Source organism: Brassica napus, chromosome C9, assembly GCF_020379485.1.
Source record: "Brassica napus cultivar Da-Ae chromosome C9, Da-Ae, whole genome shotgun sequence".
Lineage (NCBI taxonomy): Eukaryota > Viridiplantae > Streptophyta > Magnoliopsida > Brassicales > Brassicaceae > Brassica > Brassica napus.
Window position 1 is genome coordinate 28,885,007 of NC_063452.1, and position 20,653 is coordinate 28,905,659.

Below are 20,653 nucleotides of genomic sequence, written 5' to 3' on the forward strand. Positions count from 1 at the left end.
GGCCGGTCTGGCCCTAGAAAGAATATAGGGCTTTTGAGCTTTTTAAAAGATAATTAAAATTAAATAAATTAAAATCATCCTTATGTCTTCTAAAACTAAAATAAATTCTTATATAATACACCAAGTAAACAATAATAACGAATATAAATAAAACAAAAAAAATTCAACTCTAATCAACAAAAAATATAGGATTAAGATCATAATTTTTTTCATGATCTCCACATTCTTATCGTCATCAAGAGCTACATATAAAATATAAAACATAAAATTTTTGACATAGATATTAATAAAAATAAAAGTTTTATAAGTATTAATGAATTACCTAGATCGTAAATCATTCTAACCAATTATGTGTGTACAAATTAGTGTTTCAATATGTCCTGTTAGAAGACGACTTCAATATTTTTTTAAAGGCATGGGCACTAATAGTAAATCTAGACTTTGACACCACTGTAGTTATCATTTGTTTAAGACATGAACATCAATTTTATATTTGTTTAAAACATGAGCAACAATGCTAAATAATTAAATAAATTAAAGTATAAGTTTCAGGTTTTCGGACGGGTCTAAATCCAAAATCCAAATATGCTTAAGCCCAAAACAATTAAAGTTCAAATGGATTAAGTTCAAAAATCCTAATTTTTGGGTTTATATAATTAAGTCCAAGTTCGTAAATAAATAGAAACAGTAACAAATGAAAAACCAACATAGAGCTTAGCCTTAAAGAAAAGTTTAAGATCCTATGAATGGAACCTCATTGAGAATGCGATCACTTAAGCACGATGGGTCCTCCAAGAGCAAGGTAGGACTGAAACCAGTGGACGATGCACATCTATCTATCTATTATTATAAAAACATGTTTATTCACTCCTTCTTGCGACACCTCATCTGCCACGTCAGAAAACCGCTTCTCCAGAAGCTGACATGTGTCAATTATTCTAAACGCATCGTATCACTAACATGATGGTATCATGGGCTTCGTCTGCGTGTTGTGCGATTGAGCTTTGTAATGGGGAAATAGATCCAGCCCGGATAGATTGATGTCGCCTCTAACCCTAGAACGTCTGAGGCGAATAACCGAGGTCCGTCGCTCCCCTCCGTGCGGTGGCGAGGCACTGAAGTTTAAGCTTCTTCCCACGCACGACCTTAAACGGTCTGATTTATGTCTTCGTCTTTACTTTCATTGATTCGTTCTCCACGATCTGAGAGGCGGCGTAGGTTCAGTATAAATATATGTTAGATTCTTCTCCTTGAACACATCTTAGGCCCGTGACGGGTGAGATTATAATTTCTTTCGTCAGATCAGTTGCGGTCGTAATCTCTCTCTCTCTCTTTTTTTGGTTGTGGTTATGATGTGGTTAGTCTAATGACGTTTCACGAGATGCTTAAGAGATTCAAAAGCTTGGAAGGTGTTTTTGCATTAATTCACTTTTTTCTTTGACTTTCTCTATGTGGGTGTGGAAAACAGAAGGTCCTTTCATCACATTTGTTCATTGCCAACGACAAAGAAAAATGTTGTGTACGTCACACCTTTTGAAAAATGTCATCTTCAGCGACTCTTCATGTTTTAGCGGATTTCCCATTCCTAAACAAATCCAGGTTCGATCATTCTTCATGTTTCTTTCAAGCTTGATTTTGAGACAGATTTGACATCGTATGCTTATAATATATTTCATCGTCCACCCATCAAATTAATCTTGCTTGCAGTCCTTTTTTTTGTTGACTATAGGAGGCCACAATATCTACAGAAAAGGAAAATTAGTTCTCAAATGAAAGCACTTGCAAACCATTCCCATTTCCCAGAGTTTACTCATACAACATCACCAGAGAAGAGATAGGTGCTTCTTTTTCTTTTGTTATTCGCTTTTTTATTTTTATTTTAAATGACACCACAATCTCCTCATGTTCAAATAAGTTCTATAAGAGAGTGATGTCAGGTTCGAAAAAGAAAAGAAACTAATCAAGTAATGATGTTCACAAGTTTTGATGATCAATCTGTGTTTCAGTCCATAGATGCAAATCTAAGTCGACCATCATTGAATAGCTATATTCATTTCACACATAAGATGCAAAATTGTTTGAACTAAATAGATTTTGATTTAACATGTGATTATTATTGTAATAGGAGGGAGATGAGGGTTAAGAATGGATACATCGATGGTAATGGCAAATAGAAGTTCTCATGTGGTGATTGGTGACAAGAGTATGTGTTCCCAGCGACTAAAACCATTATTATCTCACACATTGCATATCGTATAACCACTTCATTTTGTTTTCCAGTTAATCGGATACAAGAGCTGACGGACAATATATTGCATGCCAACTTCAGGTCTCCTTTACACTGACAAACACGTAAATCTAAGTGTAAGTGGATCTATTAGATATTATAGAGATCACAGATTTGTATAAAAAAAACTTAAAATCTTTTGGTGACATTGTGTTGTCTGTTACGAAGAGGGAGTACCCATGTCTCATCCTCACCAATCTCTTCCATCACACTGCTCTATTAGTGAGTTAAGTTTCTTTCTCTCTGTTGTTTATTCAGATTATTTATTTATTATTTTCACTATTATTTACTTAAGCCCCCATGTTCTCTTAGGAATGGTATAAGAGGCTGATCATGAGTTTATTCTTTGTCAGCCCCAAAAGGTTGTTTTACTCAGTTTTTGGGATCTTGACAAAATCTGTCTAAGCAACCAAAAAGAAAGCACGCAAGTGGAGGTTTCATTATTTTGCAATTTATGATGACTTAGATTCTGGTGATTGTGTTAACTTTTAGCTTCTTACTGATTTGAGTTCGTATATGGTCATTTTTTTCAGTTTTTGCTGTTAGTCTGTATATTTATTAGTCTATCACCTCTTATGTGATTTGAGACTTGGCCGTCCGAGAACAGAGTCAGTCTTCTTCCAATCCTTCTAATATTTTTACACTATTGTGCAGTTGTATTTATTTTGAAAGTGATGATGTGTAGATTCAATCGATTGTCTTCTTTACTTGAATTTCTAGGGAATGTGGAAGAGCTGGAATTAGAGGGTAAATATGAATGTCTCAATGCCAGTTGTATTTCATGTATTTTATGTTTTCGGAATATGTGTATTTTTCTAAAATCTGATAGAAGTTGAACTCATTTGTCAAATTTAAGCATGATAGCTGATGTCCCTCATGTTAAATTGTATAGAGTGTAGAGTATAAGACGATATAAATGGATCGCATGGAAGCAAAAGTTATGTGACGTGATCCTCAATGACTAAACCTCATGATTATGTCGTCCATCATCATCACAGTCAGATAACAAGTTGTCCGTCCTGATGATGTAAAATGAATCATACAGATTCTCTAATAACCAGATAATGAAAAACCCATGATCAAAGGAAAAGAGAATATAATTTAGAAAACAAATTTTAAGTTCTAATTATTTCAAATCCTGCAATATAGATTTGATTTTTTGTAATATAATTACATTATAAAATGCACAGCTTAAAGGCAGACACATAATGTAAAAGATGTATCACCAAAACATGTGATTGAGTTGCAGAGACAGAAAGAACAAAATACAACTCAAACTGTGAAAATCTTAAATTAAAATTTGGAGAAGAGGCAAAGTTTTAAAGACGATGACTCAGAGAAACAGAAGGTTGGCCTGTAGGGAAAGAAAACTTAACTGGAATTGCAACTTAAGCAATCAAAATCCATGATCCTAGACTCTTTTTTTTCCATGATCCAAGACTTGATTGGTTTGCTTTTTTCTTTTTTTCGTTACAATAATTCTACTACTTATTACAAAAATTTTCCACTACATTTTAAAGGTTTGGATAAACAACATAAAAAAATAAAAGAAAAAGAGCTGCTTAAAGCTTAATTATTATTATTTTTTGTTAAAAAGCCTAATTTTTGCACCTATGTTCAACTATTATGAAGGCTGTTTGAGAGACTGATCTACACGTGTTCACAATACAGATTTTACCATATCAAATTTTAATTAATTAATTATTTTTTTATTTTTTTAAAAACTTGGAGAAGTTCTCCCGAAAATGATGTCCTCTCACAGGATTAGAATTCATTCTCAACAAGTTCAAGTACAAGGTTATTTTTTAAAGTTCACAAACTTTTCAAGTATGATCCCTCTCCACTATTTTCCTTAGTATGCACATGCGAATTTGATCAACATTCTAATATATATATATAAACTACATAATCTTTTACATGTTCAAGATGTAATGATGACAATGCAATTGGGGTAGTTTGGGTTACTTAGGTAATGTATTCTCGCAGTAATTGCAGAGACTGTTTTCTCATCCAATTTGTATTATCACCTAAGCTTTACTAACATATTTTAACCATGTCACTGTAGTGGATCATATACAGTATTGTCATTGACTCAAAAACCTGTCATGTTGCTTAATCACACATCTGAGTGTATACATGACATCTACCTGTAAAACAAAACCGAATCCAAAACACGCCACATACATTCCAAAAATCAATAGCAAGCACCAAACTGTGCACAAGGAATATAAGCATAAGAAGAAGTTATTCAAACTAATCATGATTCATGAATAACAACCAAAACAAAATAACAATACACCACTGACAGTTGTTACAACCAAATCTTACAGCTAAAAACAACAACCAAATTATGCAAACCAACTTAATAAAAATCAAATTATTTACATGTAATGAAGATATAAATTCTTTACTCTGAAAAATAGAGAGTGCTGAAGATTACTGTCAAATGATTATTAAAAATAACAATGCGATCTCATAATTATATTCATTATTTATTTGTTTATAATATCATTTTTAATCTACATTGTTTTTAAAATGTTTCATAAATTTAATGTAAATTCATATAAAATAGTTTTTATAGCTTCTACAGAGGACTGCTATCGAGGATTCTCTTTAACATACGATTAAGTATTAAACCAGTGTGTTTTTCTTTGCTTTTTATTATAATTGTAACATAGAGAATTTAAAATCTCCCAAAACTGTTCAGTTTAGATGAATGACTATAAAAGTCAGTGTATGAGATTAAATAAGAAAATCTTTACTTAATCTATACAAGAATTAATATTAGGAAAAAACAAACAATTTTAACACTAAATCAAAACCGCAACAAGGCTAAAACATTTTCGTATATTGGCAAAAAAAAACTGTGATAAAGGTAAATATCTCTATGCCATACTTCTGCTAAGCATGAGAGCATGAAGAATGCATGAAATTTGTGGATCACCATGAACAGCTAACCCACATGTATGGAGCTGACAAATGCTAAGATAGATCAAACTTTCCTTATGCGACATCTCTATATTGAAAAAGAAATGTTATAGAACTAATATGATCTTTACAATGCCACCAAGAAAGTGGCATCTCAATAATCTGGAAAATCGATACAGTGATTGTTATTACTATGAGCAAATGGAAAAAAAAAATTTGAGTTGGTTTTACGGTGACTACACGCATCGAACACTACTCAGTTTTCACACTTTCCAGTTTCAGTCTTTTTTACTTTAATCAGCTTTGCATTACTACCTTCTTTTCGTTCAATATGACATTTTACTTTTTAATAAGAAATGCAACTTCAAATAATCACCACTTCCACTCCAATAGCATGTCAAAAGACTATGATTTCAGCATAAAAAGTAAATACTCTTATAAAATACATAAAAAGTACCGACAACCCAATCTTTCGAACCCAAATATTACGAGCCACAAATAACGTATCAAATATGGGATCAAACTTTTGTAAAAGGAAACAATACGAAGACCATTTGAAGTCTTCACATCATATCAACGACACAACTCTTTAATATAAAAATAACTATTGTAAACAAACAAAATATATCTTATCACATATAATCTTTCTTTACCAATAACTTTTTAAAAGACAAAAATTATTATCATAAACATCTCTTGCAAATGCAAACCTAAAACACAAACTACAAAATCATACAAAAATTAATAACCTAGATTACAAATAAAGTATATCCCGCCGGTAGGGCGGGCCGACCCTAGTATTATAAAGTAAAATAGTTTTTGCCCGCATATCAAATATCTTACTTGCCCACTACTTTTCTTCCTTGTTCGGTTATTTTTCATTGATTTTATGTATCCAGGTATATCTACTTTTTCTTTATTTAATGAGATCATTTATATAATCTAATTGTATACATTAATCAATAAGTGTTTATACATACTGACCCATATGATTTTTTTAGTGTATCTAAAATACTTGCACTAACACATTTTGTTTTTTATATTGCTGTAGAAAGCTTATAAAATTTTAGTTCTACTCTTCAAATGAATTCAGCAATCAAATTTTAAAATACTTTTTGCAAAACTAATTGTTTTTAAGTGATGCACTGACAATTTTTTTTATATTACCAATTTTTTACAAGAAGAATTTAAAATAATTTTATACAATTCATCATATATAGCTGCTATTCATTCAGTTTATCTCTGTGTTTTGCTTGATTATGTCTAAGTAGAAATCATTGTTAGACTTAGGGTTTGATATGGTAATGATGAATTATTGATTTAGAACTGCTAAGGTGATTAATTGAAATCCTTCACAGAGTTATAGATCTTATTGCATGTATTCTGCAGTAGCTAGAATCTTGATCTTAGGAGTTGACAACTGCGAGAATATGCTCATATCTGAATATAATCCTGTTGAGCTAGTTATTAGGCGCAATGACACGCTGGTCTATTGCCGATTAGTTAACTTATTGTTTCGACCATTAAAGCATGTTAGGAAGAGTATCAATCGACACCCTATAGGTGTATTGATCGATACTCGTTCTGTATCTCATATGAAAATATGGTACATATTCAAATATGTAGACTCACAGTCAGAGATGGAGATCTTATATTTGCATTCGAGTTCTAGTTTTGATTATCAGATGTTCTTAGCATTTATATTACAATTTGGATTACCTAAACCTGAAAGTTTAGCTTAAGTCTTATCTGTTTACAATCACATCTATTTTATTTTCTGTTTTATTTATTATTTAACTGCTTATTATATTCTTGCCTAGTTTCATCTTATATTTAGTTTGATTTATTGTGTGTCCATGCTCCCTGTTGATTCGATCACTAAATACTACGGCTGAACATTTTATTCGAGAGAGTAAAGCTAAGCTCTAGGGTAATTTGAGCTAGTGTCACTGATTTGCTTCCAACAGTGCTTCTCCCAAGGATTTCTCATCTCAGCCTCCTAGCTGAAATCAAACTTTATCTTAGGAACAGTTTAAATCTTCCAAATCTTCCTCTTGAGATCCAAACCAGCCTGATCCTGTGCGCTCACAACCTGACTTGACATCCTAGCGACTTTCGTCGCAAGACAACAATCACTCTTAACAAGGAAAGCACAATTTGTGGTAAAGGCCCAGATTTCTCTGTCTGATGTGTCCCCAACGTCATGCAAACCATCCTCCACTCATCATTTTCCGAAAAAAGCTCATTAAGAAGATACGATATTCCAATTCCATCAGTTCCTATCAGAGTCAAAACCTTTAAGTTGATATCACAAGAATGTTGCTTGTTTACTGGTCTTCTCGGAGTATCATCCATGATCCACTTTTCCGTCCAGACAAAAGTTGGTCTCCCATTTTCAGTAGATTTGATTAGGCATTTGATCAAAAATTTTCTACCAAAATACTTCTCCAGACATATGAGAGTCTCTAACCTTTACCACAATAAAATTATCCTAATTCTCGAAGAAAAAAATCTCATGAATATGTTTTATCTAAAATATTTAAATTTATCAAAGTTACCAGATATTTTATCTAAAATTTCAAAAATATGATTTTTACCCAAATTATTTAAAATTATCCGAAAACAGAAACCAAACCAAAACCAAATTGAACTCAAAATTTTATCGGGTTCTTAACATTGTTATCTAAACCAAACCGAAAACTAAATTAACCAAACTTTAATCAATTAACCGAATAGTACTTATATCTTTTGAACCATAAAACCGAAAAGTATAACTGAACTGGAAACAAACCAAAAAGGAAAAAGAAACAAACTGGAATCGAAGCAAAAATGGAACGCGCATGACTAAACATTTTAGTGAACAGAGACGTACGGGTTAATAAATTTGTTAACAAATATAATTCCACAGTTTGAAAACGCAGATCAAAATTTAGTCTAAGTTATACGAAATTGATATCTTGCATATTTCCATTGTCTTATCCATTCACCCATGTGCATTTTGATCATATAGACAAGGATTTAGCCATGTTTAGGTTGCATTTTGCATACATGAGTCCCTATCAGGTATTGGAGTACCATATGGAGTTCTTGGAGACATTTGGGTGCATTTGGAGCTCAAAAGAGGTGATAAAGGTGATTATTGGACGAGCAGTGCATGGGAGCGACCTCACCGGAGCGACACCGTGAAGTCGCTGTGGCACCCTTTCAGAGCGACTTGACCGGAGCGACACAGCGAGGTCGCTCGTGTCTCCATCACCCGGAGCGAGGCAGCCTGGAGCGACACAGCGAGGTTGCTCGCGTCTCCATCACCCGGAGCGACGTGACCGGAGCGACACAGCGAGGTCGCTCGCGAAGAGCGACCCAGAGCGACGTCTCGCAGCGACCCCTCCAGGTCGCTCCCGAAGCCTGGAGCGACCTCCCGGAACGACTATTGGAGGTCGCTGCGCGCCTTCTGTTTGCTCGAATTCATTTCTACTCAAGGGCCTTTTGGTCATTTCATTATGCATGTTTTTACTTCTGAAAACCTATGTTTTAAGTACTTTTGGCAGCCACCAGACATATTATCTTTGTTCTAAGAAAAAACCTTTGGAAAGTTCATCTCTTGAATCATCTTTGTTCATCTAGTTATTGCAATTCGGTGTTTTCCAATTCGTTGTTGTATCCCTCTGTATGATTAATCTGAAATCCAAACTGGGTTTAAGAGGAATCATGAAGAGTAGTGAGTAATCACCATTTGAATTCATGGGTTAGGAAGATTAAGGGTGATTAGGTTAGAGCTAGGATGTTTTAGAGTAGATCATTCCAAAATCTTGCTAGTAGAGTAATCATAATGCATCTTCTGAGTTTGCTTCTCAAAAGTTGATCTTTAGGCATTTCCCACCCAAAAGGTGTTCGATGAAATGCCTGAAACAAGTCTTCTAAGCTTTTAGCATATTTTGCCAAAGACATTTATTGTTAGAAGTGCTAAGATAGCCTTAGACCTATTAGTAATGATTGCTTCCATATTATTCAACCGAAGACATTTTTTGTTTGAAATGTGTTAGTAAATGAACATTCATCTAGACATAGAGTTTGTTTAGAATCGTGTCTAAGCTTAAGGTTGATAGTTTGATTGTTCGTTTGCCATCCTTCGTTCGAAACTTGATCACCCAAGGTCTAATTCCTATGCCCATGAGTTCTCATTTCCCTAGTTAAGAAAGTCAACTCATTTACCGTTTTTATTATTCTGAAACTGCATTAGTAATAATCATTAGTTTAGAAAACCTTTAAAATCATCGGCTGCACTTAGATTAAGTAAGTACCTGCATTCTCAGTGCTTGAAATCCCTTAGAATTGGTTCGACAATCATTTATACTACAACATTTGTCTTAGGTGCCGTTGTATCAAATTGGCGCCGTTGCCAAATTCTAAGTAGATTTGAACATTGAGATTTAGTCATTTGCTTGAGACTAAGTCATTTTTATTTTCTTTAGTTACTGATTCTCCTTCTTCACCTCCCTTTAATTTACAGGTGTATGAACTTGAGGAGCAGGGGTCCATCAAACCTAGTTCCAAGAGCCGCAGACATCAGAGCTTTAGAGAGAGAGTGTGCTAGAAAGAGAAGAGAAGAAGAGCAACAGTCTCACTTGCAGAGATTGGATACTGATATGGGAGACATACCTCAAAACCAACAGCGAGCAGCTCGACCCATTGGCACTTATGACCGCCCCAACATTCATGGTCATAGATTGGGAATCCGAGCACCAGCTGTAGCGGCCAACAACTTTGAGATCAAATCAGGACTCCTCAACGTGATCGAGAACAACAAGTATCATGGCTTGGCTCTAGAGGACCCATTTGATCACTTGGACAGGTTCGACAGCTACTGTGGGTTGTCAAGAACCAATGGTGTGTCTGAGGATGCCTTAAAGCTGAAGTTATTCCCTTTCTCTCTGGGGGATAAGGCACGACAGTGGGAGAAGTCTCTACCAAGTGACTCAATCACCACTTGGGATGACTGCAAGAAAGCTTTCTTGGAGAAGTTCTTCTCTACTTCAAGAACTGCTAAGCTGAGAAATGAGATCTCTAGTTTTCAACAGAAAGGCTTGGAAGGTTTCAGTGAAGCCTGGGAGAGATTCAAGGGCTACCAAGCTTAATGCCCACACCATGGTTTCTCTAAGGAGAGCTTGCTGAGCACATTCTACCGTGGTGATCTGCCTAAGTACAGGGCCAGACTGGATACAACTAGCAATGGGTTCTTCTTGGGGAGAACTGAGGAAGATGCAGAAGAGCTGGTTGACAATATGGTAAAGAGTGATGCAGTCTACAGTGGAGACCACGATAGAGGCAGTCGAACGGATGACAAGCAGACAAGGAGGGAGTTAAAGGCTCTCCAGGATAAGATTGACATTCTCATTGCTGATAAGGCCACCCAGGAGCAGCTGCACTTTGTTAGTAACCCAAACAAAGAAGCCACACCTGTTGCCCAGGAAGTTGATGGTTTGGAAGGGCAAGAAGAGCTGTGCTTCATCAACAACAATGGTAGTTGGTACAAGAAAGAGCCAAACTTTCAGTACAACAACTACCAACATAGATCTTACCCCAACAACCAACAGAGTGGTTATCAGCCTCGGAACAACCAGCAAGGCAGCCCTCCTCCCGGTTTCAACAACAAAGGACAACAACCCGCCCAACAACAACCTACTACTTCTACCTCTACTCCTCCAGTCAGCAGCACTGATGCCCTACTAAAAAAAATCTTGGAGTCTCAGACAAGAAGTGAGAAGCATGTTGGCTATGAGTTGAAAAACCTTCACGCAAAGATTGATGGAAGCTACAATGAGCTCAACAACAAGTTCAGAACCTTGGAGAACCAGTTTGCTGCCATGAACACTCAACAAAATCGCCAACAATGTTCTTTACCTGGAAAATCTGAGCAAAACCCCAAGGAGACCATGAAAGCTATCACCCTCAGGAGTGGTAAGGAGTTACCTCAGAAAGCTCTCACCAAGGATGCTGAGAAACAAGGTGAGGGGGTTGCCATCAACATAGATGATGAAGTGGTGATTGTTGATGAGAAAATCAATGATGAAATCTTGGAGAAGATTGTGGAAGCGAAAGGTAAAGGAAAGGTTGGGGAAGAGAAGAAAACAGTGAAAGATGGTGAAGTTGTTGCTCCAGCAAGTGAGAATTCTTTTGTTCCTCCTCCTTATGAACCCAAACTACCATTCCCTGGTAGATTCAAGAGGCAGCTGCTAGAGAAGTACAAAGCTCTATTTGAGAAGCAAATGAGTGAAGTTCAAGTCACAATGCCCATCATTGATGCTTTCATGCTAATTCCTCAATATAGTAAGTTCCTGAAAGATGTTGTAGCTGCAAAGAAGAAGGAGATGGAGGGCATGATGATTCTCACTCATGAGTGCAGTGCCATCATCCAGAGGCTTGTTGTTCCAAAGAAGCTAGAAGATCCAGGATGCTTCACATTACCTTGTGCTCTTGGACCTATGGTATTTGATAGATGTCTCTGCGATTTGGGAGCTAGTGTCAGCTTGATGCCTTTATCTGTTGCTAAGAAGCTTGGTTTCACTCAGTACAAGAAGTGTAGACTGTCTCTGGTATTGGCTGATCGTTCAGTGAAGTACCCGGTGGGTATCTTGGAGGACCTCCCCGTTATGGTTGGAAAATATGAGATCCCTACAGACTTTGTGGTGCTTGAGATGGGTGAGGAAGCTGCAGATCCTTTAATCCTTGGAAGGCCTTTCTTAGCTACAGCAGGAGCAATTGTTAATGTGAAAGAGGGCAAGATTGATCTCCACTTGGGTAAAGGGCATGTTCTTCACTTTGACATCAAGGAGGTAATGAAGAAACCAACAGTTCAAGGGCAAGTTTTCTACATTGAAGAGATGGATGCCCTTGCTGATGAGCTCCTTGAAGAATTGTCAATAGAAGACCCTCTACAGCATGCTTTGACGATAGAGAGGCCAGCTGAAGTGATTCAGAACCTGGAGAGTGCTGCCTATGGGATGATGTTGGATTCACACAGAGGATTTGGTAGTAAGGATCAGTATGAGGAGCTGCCTCAAATTGTCCATCAGGAAGCCTCGGTCATTCAACAAGGGGACACCCAGCAAAACGACTGGAGCGAGCTTAAGGCGCCTAAGGTGGAGCTTAAACCTCTCCCCAATGGTGTAAGGTATGCATTTCTTGGTCCTAATGGAACTTATCCAGTCATTGTGAGTAGTGAACTTACTGAAACTGAGCTATCTGAACTTTTGAAAACACTTAAAAGATTTAGAAAAGCAATAGGTTACTCACTTGATGACATCAAGGGAATATCACCCTCTTTGTGTATGCATAGGATACATCTTGAGGATGAATCAATGACTTCTATCGAGCATCAAAGAAGGTTAAATCCTAACCTGAAGGATGTTGTAAAGAAAGAGATTCTTAAACTCTTAGATGCTGGTGTTATCTACCCTATCTCAGATTCTAAATGGGTATCTCCTGTGCATGTTGTGCCAAAAAAGGGTGGTATAACTGTGATTAAAAATGACAAGGATGAATTGATACCAACAAGAACAGTCACTGGGCATAGGATGTGTATTGATTACCGCAAACTGAACTCTGCATCTAGAAAAGATCATTTTCCACTTCCATTTATTGATCAGATGCTTGAGAGACTTGCAAATCATCCATTCTATTGTTTTCTTGATGGATATTCAGGATTCTTCCAGATCCCCATACATCCCAATGATCAGGAGAAAACAACATTCACATGTCCTTATGGTACCTTCGCATATCGAAGAATGCCATTTGGTCTATGTAATGCTCCAGCCACCTTTCAAAGGTGCATGATGTCGATCTTTTCTGATCTGATTGAGGATGTTGTGGAGGTGTTCATGGATGATTTCTCTGTCTATGGATCTTCGTTTTCTGCTTGTTTGTCAAATTTGTGCAGGGTCCTACAGAGATGTGAAGACACCAACCTTGTGCTGAACTGGGAGAAGTGTCACTTCATGGTCAAAGAAGGGATTGTGCTGGGGCACAAGATTTCAGAGAAGGGGATTGAGGTGGATAAGGCCAAAATCGATGTTATGGTTGGTTTGCCCCCACCAAAGACAGTGAAAGACATCCGAAGTTTTCTTGGTCATGCTGGGTTTTACAGGAGATTCATAAAGGACTTCTCCATGATCACTAGACCATTGACCAGGCTGCTGTGCAAAGAAGCCACCTTCAGCTTTGATGTGGAGTGTCTAGAAGCCTTCAAGAAGCTGAAAGGTGAACTCATCAGTGCTCCAATTGTCCAGCCACCTAATTGGGATCTCCCCTTTGAGATCATGTGTGATGCTAGTGATTATGCTGTGGGAGCTGTTTTGGGGCAGAAGAAAGATGGCAAGACCCATGTGATCTACTACGCGAGCCAAACCCTGAATGATGCTCAGATGAGATATGCCACAACAGAGAAGGAGATGCTAGCCATTGTCTTTGCCTTTGAGAAGTTCAGAAGCTACTTGGTGGGATCTAAAGTCATTGTCTACACAGATCATGCTGCGTTGAGACACCTTTTGGCGAAGAAGGATGCAAAGCCCAGGCTCTTGAGATGGATTCTTTTGCTGCAAGAGTTTGATTTAGAGATCAAGGACAAGCCAGGAGTTGAGAATGGTGTAGCTGATCACTTGTCCAGGCTGAGAGTGGAGTGTGGCATTCCCATTGATGAAGGACTCCCTGAGGAACAGATCATGGCTATTGGAGCAGTGATAGCAGTTTGTGAGACTGGAAGGAAGCTTGAAGAAGTCAAGGCAACAGAAGAGAAAGAACCTTGGTATGCTGATTTGGTGAATTACCTAGCCACAGGAAAAGAGCCTTTGAATCTTGTGGGTTATGCCAAGAAGAAGTTCTACAAGGATGTGAAGAGATACTACTGGGATGAGCCCTACCTCTACATTCTCTGCAAAGATCAACTTTATAGGAGAGTGGTTGCTAATGAGGAGATTGATGGGATCCTTACACAGTGTCATGGATCATCTTATGGAGGCCACTTTGCTACCTTCAAGACTGTTGCTAAGGTGTTACAAGCTGGATTCTGGTGGCCACACATGTTCAAGGACACACAAGACTTTGTTTCAAGGTGTGATTCATGCCAAAGGAGGGGAAACATCACCAAGAGGAATGAGATGCCTCAGAATCCAATCCTTGAAGTTGAAGTGTTTGATGTGTGGGGTATTGACTTCATGGGGCCATTTCCATCATCACATGGCAACAAGTACATCCTGGTAGCTGTTGATTATGTCTCAAAATGGGTGGAAGCTATTGCAAGTCCCACCAATGATGCAAGAGTGGTAATCAAGATGTTCAAGAGCACCATCTTTCCAAGGTTCGGAGTTCCAAGAGTTGTAATCAGTGATGGAGGGTCTCATTTCATCAACAAACTGCTTGAGGGACTTCTCAGGAAGAACGGTGTTAAGCACAAGGTTGCAACTCCTTACCATCCTCAAACAAGTGGTCAAGTTGAGATTTCTAACAGAGAGATCAAGTCCATTCTGGAGAAGATTGTGGGGATTACAAGGAAGGATTGGTCAGTTAAGCTTGATGATGCGCTTTGGGCTTACAGGACAGCTTACAAGACACCTCTGGGGACCACACCTTTCAACCTATTGTACGGGAAAGCTTGCCATCTACCAGTGGAGCTTGAGTACAAGGCACTTTGGGCAGTAAAGTTGCTGAACTTTGACATCAAGAGTGCCAAGGAGAAAAGGCTTTTTCAGCTACATGAGCTTGATGAGATAAGAATGGATGCCTTCGAAAACTCAAGGATCTACAAGGAGAAGACTAAATCTTTCCATGACAAGAATATCCTAAAGAGAGAGTTTAAAGAAGGAGATCAAGTTCTTCTCTACAACTCAAGACTGAAGTTGTTTCCAGGAAAGCTTAAGTCAAGGTGGTCCGGCCCTTTCAAGGTCAAAGAGGTTAAGCCATATGGAGCAATAGTTTTGTGGAGTACTGATGGAAGAGACTTCACAGTCAATGGGCAAAGGGTTAAGCTCTACATGGCTGATGCACCTGAGGAAGATGGAGTTTCAACTCCACTGTCTGATCCTACCCCAGCCTAGTCCAAAAGGAGGCAAAGTCAAGCTAGAGACTTAAAACAAGCTCACTTGGGAAGAAGTCCCATGCGTATCCTTGTACATATTGCATTGGTATTTTCATTTTCATCATATTTCATAAAAAAAAAGAAGGGAAAGTGTTGAAGTAGTGTTCAGGTGGTTCATCGATCCGGTCAAGGCAAGGACTCGAGCGTGGGAGTGAGGTTCCGCAGCGACGCCACGAGGTCGCTCCAGCTGGGAGCGACGTGATCAGAGCGACTGGTCCAAGTCGCTCGCATATTCGGGGTCCGGAGCTCGAGAGTCGCTCTGGGAGCGACGTCTCGCAGCGACCACGTGAGGTCGCTCGCGTTTTCTGTCGCTGGGAGCGACGTGATCAGAGCGACTCGGCTAAGTCGCTCGCGTTTTCTGTCTCCGAGGCTCAAAAAACGCTCTGAGAGCGACGTCTCGCAGCGACCACGTGAGGTCGCTCGCGTTTTCTGTCGCTGGGAGCGACGTGATCAGAGCGACTCGGCTAAGTTGCTCGCGTTTTCTGTCTCCGAGGCTCGAAAAACGCTCTCCGAGCGACATCTCGCGTTTTCTGTCGCTAGGAGCGACGTGACGCAGCGACCACATGAGGTCGCTCGCGTTTTCTGTCGCTAGGAGCGACGTGACGCAGCGACCACGTGAGGTCGCTCGCGTTTACTGCGACACGGAGCGACCTATCAGAGCGACCACTCCAGGTCGCTCCCGAGCCGGTCCAGGTAAGTCCCTCTTCGATTTTGTCCGGTTTAATTCGAGTTAACCAGCCTTAAACCTAACCGGACGACCCTAGGCCTACCCATACCCACGACCTTCATCTCTTTCACTCTCCCTTCCTCTCACAAACACTCATACTCTCTCAAACAAACCCACACCAAAAATCTCCTAACTTTCTCAATTCTCACCCAAATCTCCTAGTTCTTGTTTCTAAATCTAAGCTTTCGCCCCAACAGTCTATTCCTCACCACCCATTCCCCATTTCCTTCCATCCAAAGCAAGGTATTGTGTTTTTAAATTCAAATTCGTAGGTCCATGAACCCTAGAATTTGAAAATCGAAATTTGGTCATTTTCTTGCTTGATTGTGGTAAAATAGACTAGGAAAAGCTTATATATCAAGTTGGGTTGTTGAATTGATGGTGGAACTGAGCTTAATTTGAACTTTGGCAAAATTAGGGTTCATGGATTTGGGGCTTTTCGAAATTGATCCTAATTGAGTGTGTTAGTGGGTGAGTTAGTATGTTAAGGTGTTGAAAGGTTTGATTAGAGAACCCTCTCATTCTAGAATTACTTTGATTATTGAATTTTACTTGTCTTGTAATTTTCACATGATAAAAAGATTGAGAATTGTGATTTTTACGTTGCTTCTTGAAGTTTACATTTGCAAAGTCAATCGACTTATCCCTTTCCAAGTTTTGTATTTCTCAGGTACAATGGTTAGGAAAACTAAAGGAAAGTCGGATGCTGAGAGGCAAGAACCTGAAAGTCAAGAGTCTTCGTTGAGAGGAAAGGCTTTAGCCTCGGAACGAGCTGGTTCTGGGACACAAAGGACTTCTCGACAGAAAACCGTGGCTGCAAAGAAGGCAAAGGAGCAAGAGAAGAGGGCAGGAAAGAGTATAGCAGTTGCCACAGATGAGGAGAGTGGCGATGAAAGTGCAGATGAGCAGGCTCCTACAAAGAGGGCCAAGATGTCCAAGGGGAAAGAGGTTGCTGAGGATAGAGACAGGGCGAAAACTCCATCTGAGGAAGAGCTGTATCACCATTTGTTGAATGGGGTAACTTGGACTCCGACCAGATTCGCTGACCTTGATTTGCTGAAGGAGGTGGGTCTCGATTCTGATATTGAGGCAATGCTGGGGCACCTGAAGATGCCCAAACTCCTCACCATGGCCTACCCCACCTACCGGGATGTCTCCTGTCAGTTCTTGTCTTCCCTTGAGGTCACTTACCATGACGATCCGCACGTGAGGCAAGGATGGGGAAAAATAAAGTTCAAGGTCAATGGGAGAGAGTACAACATGAACTTCAAAGACATTGGGAGAGTCATGGGTTTCCAAGACTTGGCAGACTACTCCCTTCCCAAGTGTGAAAACCTCCCCACTCAGCTTTGGAAGTTAATCACTGGAAACAAGCACTCTACCGGGGCTGACAAGAACTCACATATCCGGCACCCGTCTGTACGCTACCTCCATAGGATGCTCATCCATGCATTCTACCCACGGAAGCAAGCTGGTAGTGTCACCGAGGAAGACATGCGACTGCTCTGCCCGGCTATCCGCCCCTACGCCCCACCTGGAACGTTGCCCCTTCCAAGCAACGACATATATGCTTCCTTCGGGATGGTCAGCTTCTTCGTGAATCGTCTCGAGCACTATAGAGACTGGGCATGTTACACAACTGATTTGCAACCAAAGGTTGGGATAGGCGGGATGATCACACCACTGCTCCAATTTCTGAATGTTCCCCTGGGAAAAGACGCAGCAGGGCCTAAGTTCATCGATGGCACTTACTTGAGGATTGCCACCTATTTCAGTGGGATGTATGGGAAGGACTACGTCTACCACTACTACTTGCAGGGCAAGCCGGTCGAAGTGGTTCTTCCAAACCAGAGACTGGCGAGCTTAGAGAGACCTGGAGCTATCAGCTTCAACTTATCCCAAGAAGACTTTCTTGGAGAACACGGGTCTCTCGGTCCCATTGCTGCACAAAGGAAAAGGAGTGTTCCGACGAGACACGACTTCACAGAACCTCCTAGGGAAGAATCTGTACCCATCTATGGACCTCCATGCTACTACTTCAAGCCACATGATGAAGTCCTTCCCCCTGGTGCGCTTCGTGATGCTCATGACCACATTAGCCGACTTCAGCGATGGAACAAGGCACAAGACAGAACAATCGAAAAGCTGAAGGACAAGCGCAAGGCGCTGAGCAAGACGGTGAAGAAGCAAACAAAGACTTTAGCCAAGTTCATGAAGAAGGTGACCGATGTTTTGACCAGAGGAGGAATAGCTGGATGTAGCTCAGCGGACTTCGCCTTCGCGAACACATCAGTCCCCCAGCCCCCACCTCAGCCCCCTGATCTTGGTTTCCCACTCACTGATAGACAGCTCCAGCGACAATGGAGGAACCCACCCACTCAGCCTTCCGCCTCTGGAAACAAGTCTCCATCTCTAGCCTCTTCAGAAAGTGAAGCTGAGATTGAAGAAGTTCAGAGCCAACAATGGTATGGAGACTACACCTCAGGACATGGAGGTTACTACACCACGTTTCCACCAGACGACGATGATGTTGGGGCATCTGCCCCCACTTACTATCCTTGAAGGTACTTCTCTACTTTCCCCTGTATATACCATTTCGTTTTTGGATATTAGTCTTCTCTTTTTGGGTATCTCCCTCTCCTTGACAACACAGAGACTGTGTCATTTAAGTTTGGGGGAGGTACCAAGTATTTGATCATGTTTGCTTTGATGTTGTTTCATTGAGTCATGCATTGCATATCTATTTGCATATAAAAAAAATCATTTAGTTTGCATCATTTGCATTTCTAGGAGAGTCTAGAGCATATAGGTTGCATTCACTTGCATTGGGAGCAATGATTTTAAATGCCTTGTAAAGAACACTACTTTGCACCTGAGTAGCTTATGCACCTCTCAAAAGGACTTGTATGCTTCGAGCCTTGAAAACTCTTCCTGAAACTTGTTGATTGCTGAAACTCAGTCTTTGAAGCCAACTACAACCTTATTTGAACTGAACGAACTTAATGCATCTTGCTCATGGTCCCTTGTGTACTGAATCATGGATATACACACTTGAGTTGTCACATCCTTTATGCCAATCTTTTTTGACAACCTCTAGTGGTAGACCTCTCCCCAAAATCCCTTCCTCTGTTTAAGCCTTCATTGATTGATGAGTGAGGCCTTTTTCGGAAAGTCTTACATGCACATAATGTTGAGAGTATCGGGAACGACAATGCTTGATCTTCATTCTTGCTAGATTAGGCACATTATTGTCTAGCCATAGGATGGGGGTGAGTGTTGTGAAGTTTGATTTGGGAGTATGAGAAAGTTGAAGGAAAAGAGTGAACTCTTGTGTTTAATTGACTAGTCTTTATGAGATAAGTAGAGAAACTTCTAGCTCGATTTGTGAAAAGTTTTGGCCCCCAAACAAAAAAAAAAAAAAAAGAGAAAAAGAAAGAAAAAGGAAGAAAAGAATAAAAAAAAGATAAAAAGAAAGAAAAGGGGGCTAGTAAAGTTGTTTAGAGATAAGATTTGTTTAGAAGTTAAGAAATTTCTTTATAGATTTCAAAGAAAAAGAGTTTTATGTGCAAAGTGTTCTTGAGATCTTTTGGTGAGAGATGGGAGTTGGGTTTGACATTATGAAGTGATTGTGTAACTTGTATGTTTGGGAAAAGGGTATAACAATGGAGATTGAGCATTGTATGCATGAGTTGGTCCCTTTCTTAGATATATTATGTGCAATGTCAAGGCTACTTGTTTTGAGAGTAAACCACTTTAAAAGATCATGGATTTTGAACCTCTTGACCCACTTGAATAAAAGTCTTCCCTTACTCAACCAAATGATTTGGACCAATTGACCATTTACAAGAATTCACTTGATGTTTTATGCTTAATGAATGTGAGAGTTGGTTGATTTGAATGTGTGGATGCTTGATGATGAGTATAACGGCAAAAAGAGTTGAGATAGGCCTAGAGAAACTAGAGTGTAATAAGAGAGTATGCTCATGTTAGATTAGAAGTTGAATCGAGTGCTAGTTGTGTTTCTTTTGGCTATGAGCTCCCACCTTCAAACCTCTCTCCCTATGAGTTCTAGAAAGTTCACTTGTGGACAAGTAAAAGAACAAGTTTGGGGGAGTTGATATCTTGCATATTTTCATTGTCTTATCCATTCACCCATGTGCATTTTGATCATATAGACTAGGATTTAGCCATGTTTAGGTTGCATTTTGCATACATGAGTCCCTATCAGGTATTGGAGTACCACATGGAGTTCTTGGAGACATTTGGGTGCATTTGGAGCTCAAAAGAGGTGATAAAGGTGATCATTGGACGAGCAGTGCATGGGAGCGACCTCACCGGAGCAACACCGTGAAGTCGCTGTGACACCCTTTTAGAGCGACTTGACCGGAGCGACACAGCGAGGTTGCTCGCGTCTCTATCACCCGGAGCGACGCGGCCTGGAGCGACACAGCGAGGTCGCTCGCGTCTCCATCACCCGGAGCGATGTGACCGGAGCGACACAGCGAGGTCGCTCGCGAAGAGCGACCCAGAGCGATGTCTCGCAGCGACCCCTCCAGGTCGCTCCCGAAGCCTGGAGCGACCT

General features: G+C 39.7%; 1 long non-coding RNA gene and 1 other non-coding gene across 14 annotated transcripts; one reads left to right on the forward strand and one right to left on the reverse strand.

The window, feature by feature from the left end:
• The first annotated feature begins 637 nt into the window (after positions 1-637).
• On the forward strand, positions 638-3,238 carry LOC106446278. 13 transcript variants are annotated; one of them, XR_007328532.1, is made up of 7 exons: positions 638-1,599; positions 1,708-1,838; positions 2,126-2,203; positions 2,281-2,364; positions 2,456-2,721; positions 2,821-2,895; positions 2,973-3,238. It is a non-coding gene; the product is annotated as an uncharacterized LOC106446278 (long non-coding RNA). The 13 variants fall into 13 exon arrangements; XR_007328528.1 differs by having other exon boundaries at positions 3,008-3,238; XR_007328530.1 differs by having other exon boundaries at positions 2,456-2,895.
• A 7,022-nt stretch (positions 3,239-10,260) lies between these two features.
• Positions 10,261-10,367, reverse strand: LOC125593523. Its single transcript, XR_007329427.1, has one exon. It is a non-coding gene; the product is annotated as a small nucleolar RNA R71 (small nucleolar RNA).
• Positions 10,368-20,653: the final 10,286 nt, after the last annotated feature.